The sequence below is a fragment of the Octodon degus genome, unplaced genomic scaffold, assembly GCF_000260255.1.
Source record: "Octodon degus isolate 3935 unplaced genomic scaffold, OctDeg1.0 scaffold00016, whole genome shotgun sequence".
NCBI classification, from domain to species: Eukaryota; Metazoa; Chordata; class Mammalia; order Rodentia; family Octodontidae; genus Octodon; species Octodon degus.
In genome coordinates, this window is record NW_004524592.1 from 8,516,839 (window position 1) to 8,524,725 (window position 7,887).

General features: G+C 37.7%; 1 protein-coding gene across 1 annotated transcript in view; it reads right to left on the minus strand.

The window, feature by feature from the left end:
- Pth2r (parathyroid hormone 2 receptor) overlaps positions 1 to 7,887 on the minus strand; it is a 182,439-nt gene that overhangs the window by 94,024 nt on the left and 80,528 nt on the right. The window lies entirely within an intron of this gene.

The following is a 7,887-nucleotide window of genomic DNA, read 5'->3' on the forward strand; positions in this document are numbered from 1 at the left end:
TAAGTAAATATATATCCTGACATAAGATTGATACTGTTTTATGAAAGTCAATGTATTTTTAAATGGGTTTGTGTAATATAATTATATTTTACATAGTCCTGCATGACTACCATTTTGAGAGCTCTTTATTCTTTAGCCAGGACCATACAACAACTTCTCTTGCCTTCTGGATTATGGTATCTGTTATTTTCCATATGCTATGTCTGGAAGTACTAGAATATTTTTAATTTGTATAACTGGAAAATATTTTACTTTCAGTTTTCAAAGGTATGTTTGCTAAGTATAAAATTCAGTGAGGACAGATCATTTTTTTTTTACTCCTTTGAATAAATAAGTCTAGTTTCTTACCCACTTGCTCTTTTTTTTTTCTAATATAGAATAAGATACTATTTAATTTTGTTCTTCCATAGCTAATATTTTTTCTATGAATATGCTTTAATGTTTTTTTCTTTAAAATTAGTTTTGGACAATTTCATTTGTGTGTGTCTTGGTATGATTTTATTCATATTTCTTGTGCAAAGATTCATTTTTCTTGGAAATGTAGTGCAATAATTTTAACTAAATTCAGAAATTTTAAATCTCTAAATATTTATTGCCTACTCCATTCTACTTTGAAAATTTTAATTACATGAATATAAGTTTTTAACTGTGGCACAGAGTGAACTATTATATGAATGATCTGTAAACTCATGTTTATTTTAGATAATTTTTATTGTTATCTTATATCACTCACATTTCAGTATTTGACTACAATTTTTAATTTTCTAAATAATTACTATTGATTTTCAATAAAGTTAATGAGTGAAAAAATTAAAATTAAAAAATAAACAAAAGAAAAAGCAAAAAAAAAATTCTTCTTATAAGAGATCCCTGCTAATTGACCTACAAAAGTTCCAGCTAGTCTTATAATTACAGACTTACACAGGTCACCATAATTTAACCTGGCCAGAAATATATTTGAGTACACTCTGATTTTGTAAAGGCATTTGTGTATGTGGTGTATATGTTTATACACCATTCTGCCAATAGCTGTTCCTCTTTTTGTTTGAGCTCTAAAAATATAGACTTAAAAGCATGCTTTCTCCTGAGTTACCATCTGGTCTAAATAATACCAAAACTTAATTTACAATTACAATAAAAAAAGATTACTGGACAGGACTCTTGACTGGTGGATAGAGGCTTGTTAACCTTTGTTCATAAGTGGAGAGCCCCCAATAATCTCCTTCGAAGACACCCCTAATAATATGATAAAAGCAAAAAAATTAAAATAAGGTTTTCTCATAAAATTTGCTACATTAATTATATTTATGCCTTTCTCTTATGCTCTAGATACTCATAAGAGGCTCCTGTCAAGCCAAAATCAGTTAAATGATAAGTTTCTCATCATCTGTTATGATAGTTAAGTGACGCTACTACCTATGACTGCTTATATCAAATGTTCTCTGTAAAAGTTCAACTACTGTCTGTTAACATTCTACACGAATTTAACTGCTAAAATGTCTATAGTTGATAAGAAATAACAGTTCTCTGGTCACACTTTATATTTAAAGATATTGGATAATCAAGTACATTGCTCTCCTGAAAAAAACAACTGTTATTAATTCCTATTTTATATCCCAATCTGCTCATGAGATTCACGCTAACCTAAAAAGACAAATCTCGGCCTCAAACCTCACAAGGAAACTTACTTAACCTGACTTTCCACATCTTCAATAATAGAAACCAAAACTAACTATACACAAGTGCCAACTTCTGGCTGTGACACTAGGGATGCCCATCAAAGTAAGATCTTAACAAGATAATGCTAAACAATGTTGCCACCTGAGCTCTTCCTGCAAGTGCAGCAAAGAAGGACACTGGACACAAACCTGCCCCAACCTGCCATCTGGAGGGCCACTGGAAATGCGACTGCCCTGTCCACCAGACAGCAGGTAAGTCATCCAATTCCCTGCCCTCACAGGAAAACTTGCTACAGCCAGATCCATCAAGACCTGCTTAGTCTTGCCACTGAAAAGAAACAACAGAGCTTGAGGTCTATGGCCCACACCAAGGTGTCTTTGTCAGAGTCCCAAGTCTTACTGGACATCTCAGGTAAGAATAAAACTCCTTTCTTGCTGACACGGACACCACATATGGTGTTCTTCCTGAGTCCAAAGTTTCTATATTAGATCTACAGTCTCCATAGTGGGTGTTAACGGCTGACCTACATGATACCTTCTGACAGGCCCATTCCATGCTCACTCCAGAAACTGTTCTTCACTCATAATTTCCTTATAAATCCAACCTACTCCATATTTCTCAGGGGGAAAGATCTCACCCAAAAGTTCAATATCTTTCTCCCCTCTTTTCCCACAGTGCTATCAATGTTCAGCCAGCTCCTCTCTCCCCCTTTCCTTGTTGACCACATACTCTGAGGTACTTCCAGTCCCACTCATGCCACACCTACTATTCTTAAACTGGTGTGCCTCAGAGATCCCATGGCCTTTCCCTGCATTCCCCAATACCAATAGCCCCCACACATCAGAGGGTACTCAAGCCCATCATTTGCCCCTTCCTTACTCTTCTCCTTCAACATGTTCATGGTAAATTGACAAATTCAGATCAAAGACTCCCTTCTTGCTTCTACCCAGACCACCAACCTCACCAAGTGTTGCCTGTATGTGTCCATTCCAAGGCCTGATCTCATGGCCATCCTGTCCATACCCAACAACACACACAAATATCCTCTTCCCAAAAAGTCCTTAGCCATTGATTTCTCCTTTTTACAACTTCCCTCTTCCCCCAATCTCGCATGTTCAACACACCTCCAGACAAGCAACACAAAACAGACACACAGCTGTTTCTGTGTGTCATCTCAATACATAAAACTCCATCATCCCTTGGCTTGTTCCCCTTCTAGGGCCCCTTGCAGGGCTTGCTATTATGCTCATGAAAGCCCCCTACTTCATTTCCCTCATCCACAATACTGTCACCAGATTAACAACCCAAAATTTTAACCAAATGCTTTTCTCAGATTACTCCTACTAAGCCTTCCCCCAAGAGACTCCTTTAGTGAAGACAAGTCCTCACCCTGATCCCCAGACTTGTGGACCCACAATGGCCCCATTCAGCAGGAAATAGCCAAATGGTTTCTTTGCCCTTCTTCTATCAAATAGAGTCTGGGATGATAGGTCAGGACTCCAAGTTTCCAGGCAACTTGCCCCAAAAATTCTCTCCCTTTGTTTGTTAGGTAACCTACACCAACCCTAATCCCAACCCTACCCCACATTGTACTCTGGTCTCAGCTCACTTCCCCTTGACCCATGTTGATCTCAGCTCACTCCCTTCTGACATAAATAAAATTAAACCACAAGGAAGATAAATGATGTCCACCTGCAATGATGTCCACCTGCAATCTGGCTGTGATTGCTGTTCACAATCACTCTCCCTGAAAGATCCTACAAAGTCTCCTGCCCCCCTTTATCCAGTGCTGTCTTGGTCCGCTACACAGCCAGCCTGCTTGATGCCCCCAATAAATCTTATACCTGTGTCAGAATGCCTGGTCTGGTTGATTGTGTGGGTTCATGCATAATAACTGGCACATGAGGGAAGATGAATGTGGATAGACAGGACAGGCAGTCAGAAAGGATTCTGTGGAGGACTTGATGGCCATGGACAGGGAACTGGAGATTCAACAAGCAAAAATGGCACATTGGACTAGTGAGACTTTCTTGCACAGGAATAAGATATTCAGATCTCTCTGAAGAACATCTTTATTGTGCCTGAAGTCACAATTTGAATCACAACTTCCCATAGCTCACTTCTAAGTCAAACTTTCCTACTTTTAACCCCAGAAGTGGACATCAATTTGGCTGATATGTGGTCATTTTCATGTATAAAAACCCCTAGACAATGAGTTCCTTTAGCAAGCCATTCAAGTCCCCTCCCAGGTTCATTCACCTGGGCTTTTTGCTTTTGCTTTACTTTAAATGCTATTTCCTGCTTTCATTCTACAATAAAAACTTTTGTTCAATCCTCTTTTGACTCTCTCCCTTGCAACTCTTGCTCAGGTTAGGGAAGAACACACCAGCACGACAGCAATAATGCTGATCTTAGCTAGCGGGACTCCATGACTGAGATACCAGGGTCAGTGTTATTTCAAGGAACATGAGTGTCTCTCTTTCTGGACACTATGGGGACTGATCATTAATAAAATGACCCCTAGTGCAAGACACCTCCAAAGGATAGTGATATAGGGGAATGAAATTCCCAACCTGGAAGATACCTGGGCCAAGTTCATGTTCTCTAAAACTGAAAAATGAATTTTAGGAACAATGGAGGTCAAGAGCAAAATATATTTATTGGGGAAAAGGAAGCTTCTGTCCAAGAGAAGGAAAGAAGGGGGTTGCCCAGCAATCCGTCTTTTCTAGGGATTTTTATAGAGCAAAAGCATGAGGTGGGACAGGTCTAAGGTGGGAACAGAGGAACTCACACACGAGGTGGGACAAAATTATGGTCAACAAATAAGATTACAAGCACAACTGCTCAAGTAAATTGATTAAATTCAGGACCAAATGGGAAAGTGAGTTATGCAGTAAACAGGCATAAATATAGAACAGAGGTTAATCCATAGGGTTTGGATTAGTGACTCTTTCTGGCTTCTCTAGGTGATGATCAACCCACCATCTTTGTTCTTCCCAACCAAGGATACTAGCTCCAGAAACAATACTGTTTAATACTGCAAATGAACTAAACCTATTCACAGACAAACAAAATCATGAGCACAAGTAAATTCCTATATGAACAAAATAAAAATGCTTATCTTTAGGGAGGTAAGCATTCATTTACCCATTTGTCTTGAGGTCTGGCCCACAGCCAAAGTGTCTGTCTCTCCACAGTTGCAAGGTCTTGTCTTCTATATTGTCTCCTTGAGTACCTTCCCCTGTCTGACTGCCTATAATATTTCTGTCTAATTCAATTGCCTGCAACACTAGGTTAATATAAAACTTCCCTCTTTAAGATGGCTTAGATGGCTATAAAAGAGTAAAGGTGGGGCCAGAAATTTTCTATGAGGACAAGAAGCACTGCATTTAGACCTTAGTTGGGCCCTATTAACTAGCTGTCTAAGAGCTTAAGTTCTGAAAATATTCAGATAACAAAAGATAAACCTAAGGCCTAAGAAGTTTAGAAAACTAGACACAAGATACTTCAATAAAGTCAGTGTCCTCAGCTGGTGAGATAGCTCAGCAGACTAAGTGCCTGGTTAGGCAAGTTCAGGGACCAGGGTTCAATCGCCAGCACCACATTCTTTGCCAGCCCCACCCCCGGGCATGCTGAGCCATCATTTCCCGGAGTGGTAGAGCATGCCTGTAATCTCAGCACTGGGGAGGTTTCCAAGGAGTGCTCAGAGAAATGGAAGACCATGTTTGCCAAAGAAAAGTAGAAGTTTGAAGATATGGTAAAGTATGATAAATTTTGCTACGACAGGGAGCTGAAAAATTCTGTTCCTCCCAAAGCTGGCAATAAGAGAAGAAAGAAGAAAGATCAGAATGCTCCTAAAAGACCACTGTCTGCCTTTTTTCTGTTGCTTTGAATGTCACCCAAAGATCAAAAATGAACACACGGGCCTGTCCATTGGAGGTACGGCAAAAAAAATTGGGTGAAATGTGGTCTGAACAGTCAGTCAAAGATAAACAACCATATGAACAAAAAGTGGCTAAGCTACAGGAAAAATATGAAAAGGATATTGCTGCATACAGTGCCAAGGGCAAAAGTAAAGCAGGAAAGAAGGGCCCTGATAGGCCAACAGGCTCCAAGAAGAAGAGCGAACCAGAGGATGAGGACGAGGAAGAGGAAGAAGAGGAGGAAGAGGAAGAGGAGGAAGATGAAGAATAAGTGGCTGTCCTATAATGGCAAGTGGAGTGAATGTGTGCTTAGGCAACTGTTTTGCTAAGAATGTGAATTCAAGTGCATCTCAACATTACCTTCAATATAAAAAATGCACAGATCTTTGTATAGCTGATAAAATTCTTTGTTGCAAAAATACTTTTTTAAAAAATTCAGGTTGTACCTTTTTGAGGGGCTACTACACACAGTTATATTTAAAAAAGAAAAAGAAAACAGGACAATCACTACAAGTCCAAGCTGTGTAATAAATACCAAATACAATAAAAAAAAAAAACCCTCAGTGTAATGACCCACTCCTTGAGTGGTAAATAAGAACTAAAACCACCCTTCAAAAAGAGATTGATTCATTTCACTCTTAGCTGATAGTTGAAAGAGAAAATAGTAGGGGAAAATCTCTCTCAAGAGATAAACTCAACCCCTACTTAAGTTTATCTGAATGAGCTGAATGTACAATTTCAGTTGTTCTAGAAACCTGAAGAAACAAACAGGAGGTTTGTTTTCCTCCTGAGAAAACCATTCTGACCACGGACCTCAAGAACTTCAGCATTGGCCAGCAAAGCCTGGGGGTGGGAGATTTATCAAATTCAGAATAGGAAATATATACCTAGTAAAAATAAGAAGACCTTGAATGATTACTGAAGGAACAAGAGACAATTATAATGAAATATGAAAATTTCGGAAAATAAAAAAGCAATTAAATTAATGAGTGAATGGGTTAAATAGCTCTTAAAGCTGAACGGAGTTGATGAATTGGAAAATAAACTTGAAGAAATCACAAAGGAACTAGTAAATAAACAATGAAACAAAAGTATGACCAGGACTCACAGAAGGAAATATGAAAAGGTCTCACATTTATCTACTTGATGCTGTAGAGGACAAAAGAGGGAAAATGAAAGAGAATAAATTTTCATTGACAGATAATTACAACATTCCTATAAGTAAACAAAGACAGATTCTTAGATTCAGAAACTCCAATGAATCTAGACCTCGATGCATACAAATAAAACCACAGAACATCAAAGTCAATCTGCAGTTGCTAAAAGCTAGAGAAAAAAAGGCAATCACCAACAAAGACTGAGAACTGATTCATCAACTACAGCAATGGAAGCTCAGGAAAGAGTGAAACAGCGCCTGCAGTGCCAGCAACAAGTAATTCCCAACCAAGGATACTAGCTCCAGAAACCAGGCTGTTTAACATTGCAAATGAACTACAGATATTCGCAGACAAACAAAACCATGAGCACAAGTAGATTCCTATATGAACAAAATAACAAATACATAAATAATATTTCTGGAAGAAAAAGAATAAAATGACATAAAACTAAGTCAAAAGGTAGGTGAAATAAATCAGACCCACATGTGCAAATATTGTATTGTATCACTAGTGTGAAAACTTGAAAGAGTAAATAAAATCTGAAAGGTACAATGGATACTATGAAAGGGAAAGAATCTGTTCAACTGGAAGAAAAACCTGAGATGAGGAAAAGGATAAAAGAAAAAAGAGAAAAAGATAATTATATTTATGCATATATGAAGGATAGCTTGGATAATTGTACTCCTGATTTCTGCTGGCCTATTGAAAGGAATAGTTAATGCTTGAATTTTTTTTTATTTTCCCATTTTGCATACCATATCTGGTAATCTAACCAACTAATTTGAAGGCAATATTAATAAAATAACAACCATTGTCAATTTCTTATTTTTTTTCAAAATTTTATTGATACACAGATAGCAATGAGACAGTTTCAAATCAAATCGGAAGTACAGATTCAACAAATAACACACTGCATATATTCTTCTTAGTGGTTAATTGCTGTACAAGGTGCGGACTTGAGATCCTATTTACAAACAACATTAGAACAAATCATTCTATTCATTAAGAGAAAGCAACTATATATCTATCCTAAGCACTTTGAATACACAGGTACAAAATGGACATTCATCTGTATACCCCATTTTTTCTAAGTTCCATTATTGAATATTATAGGTGTGTAAACTCAG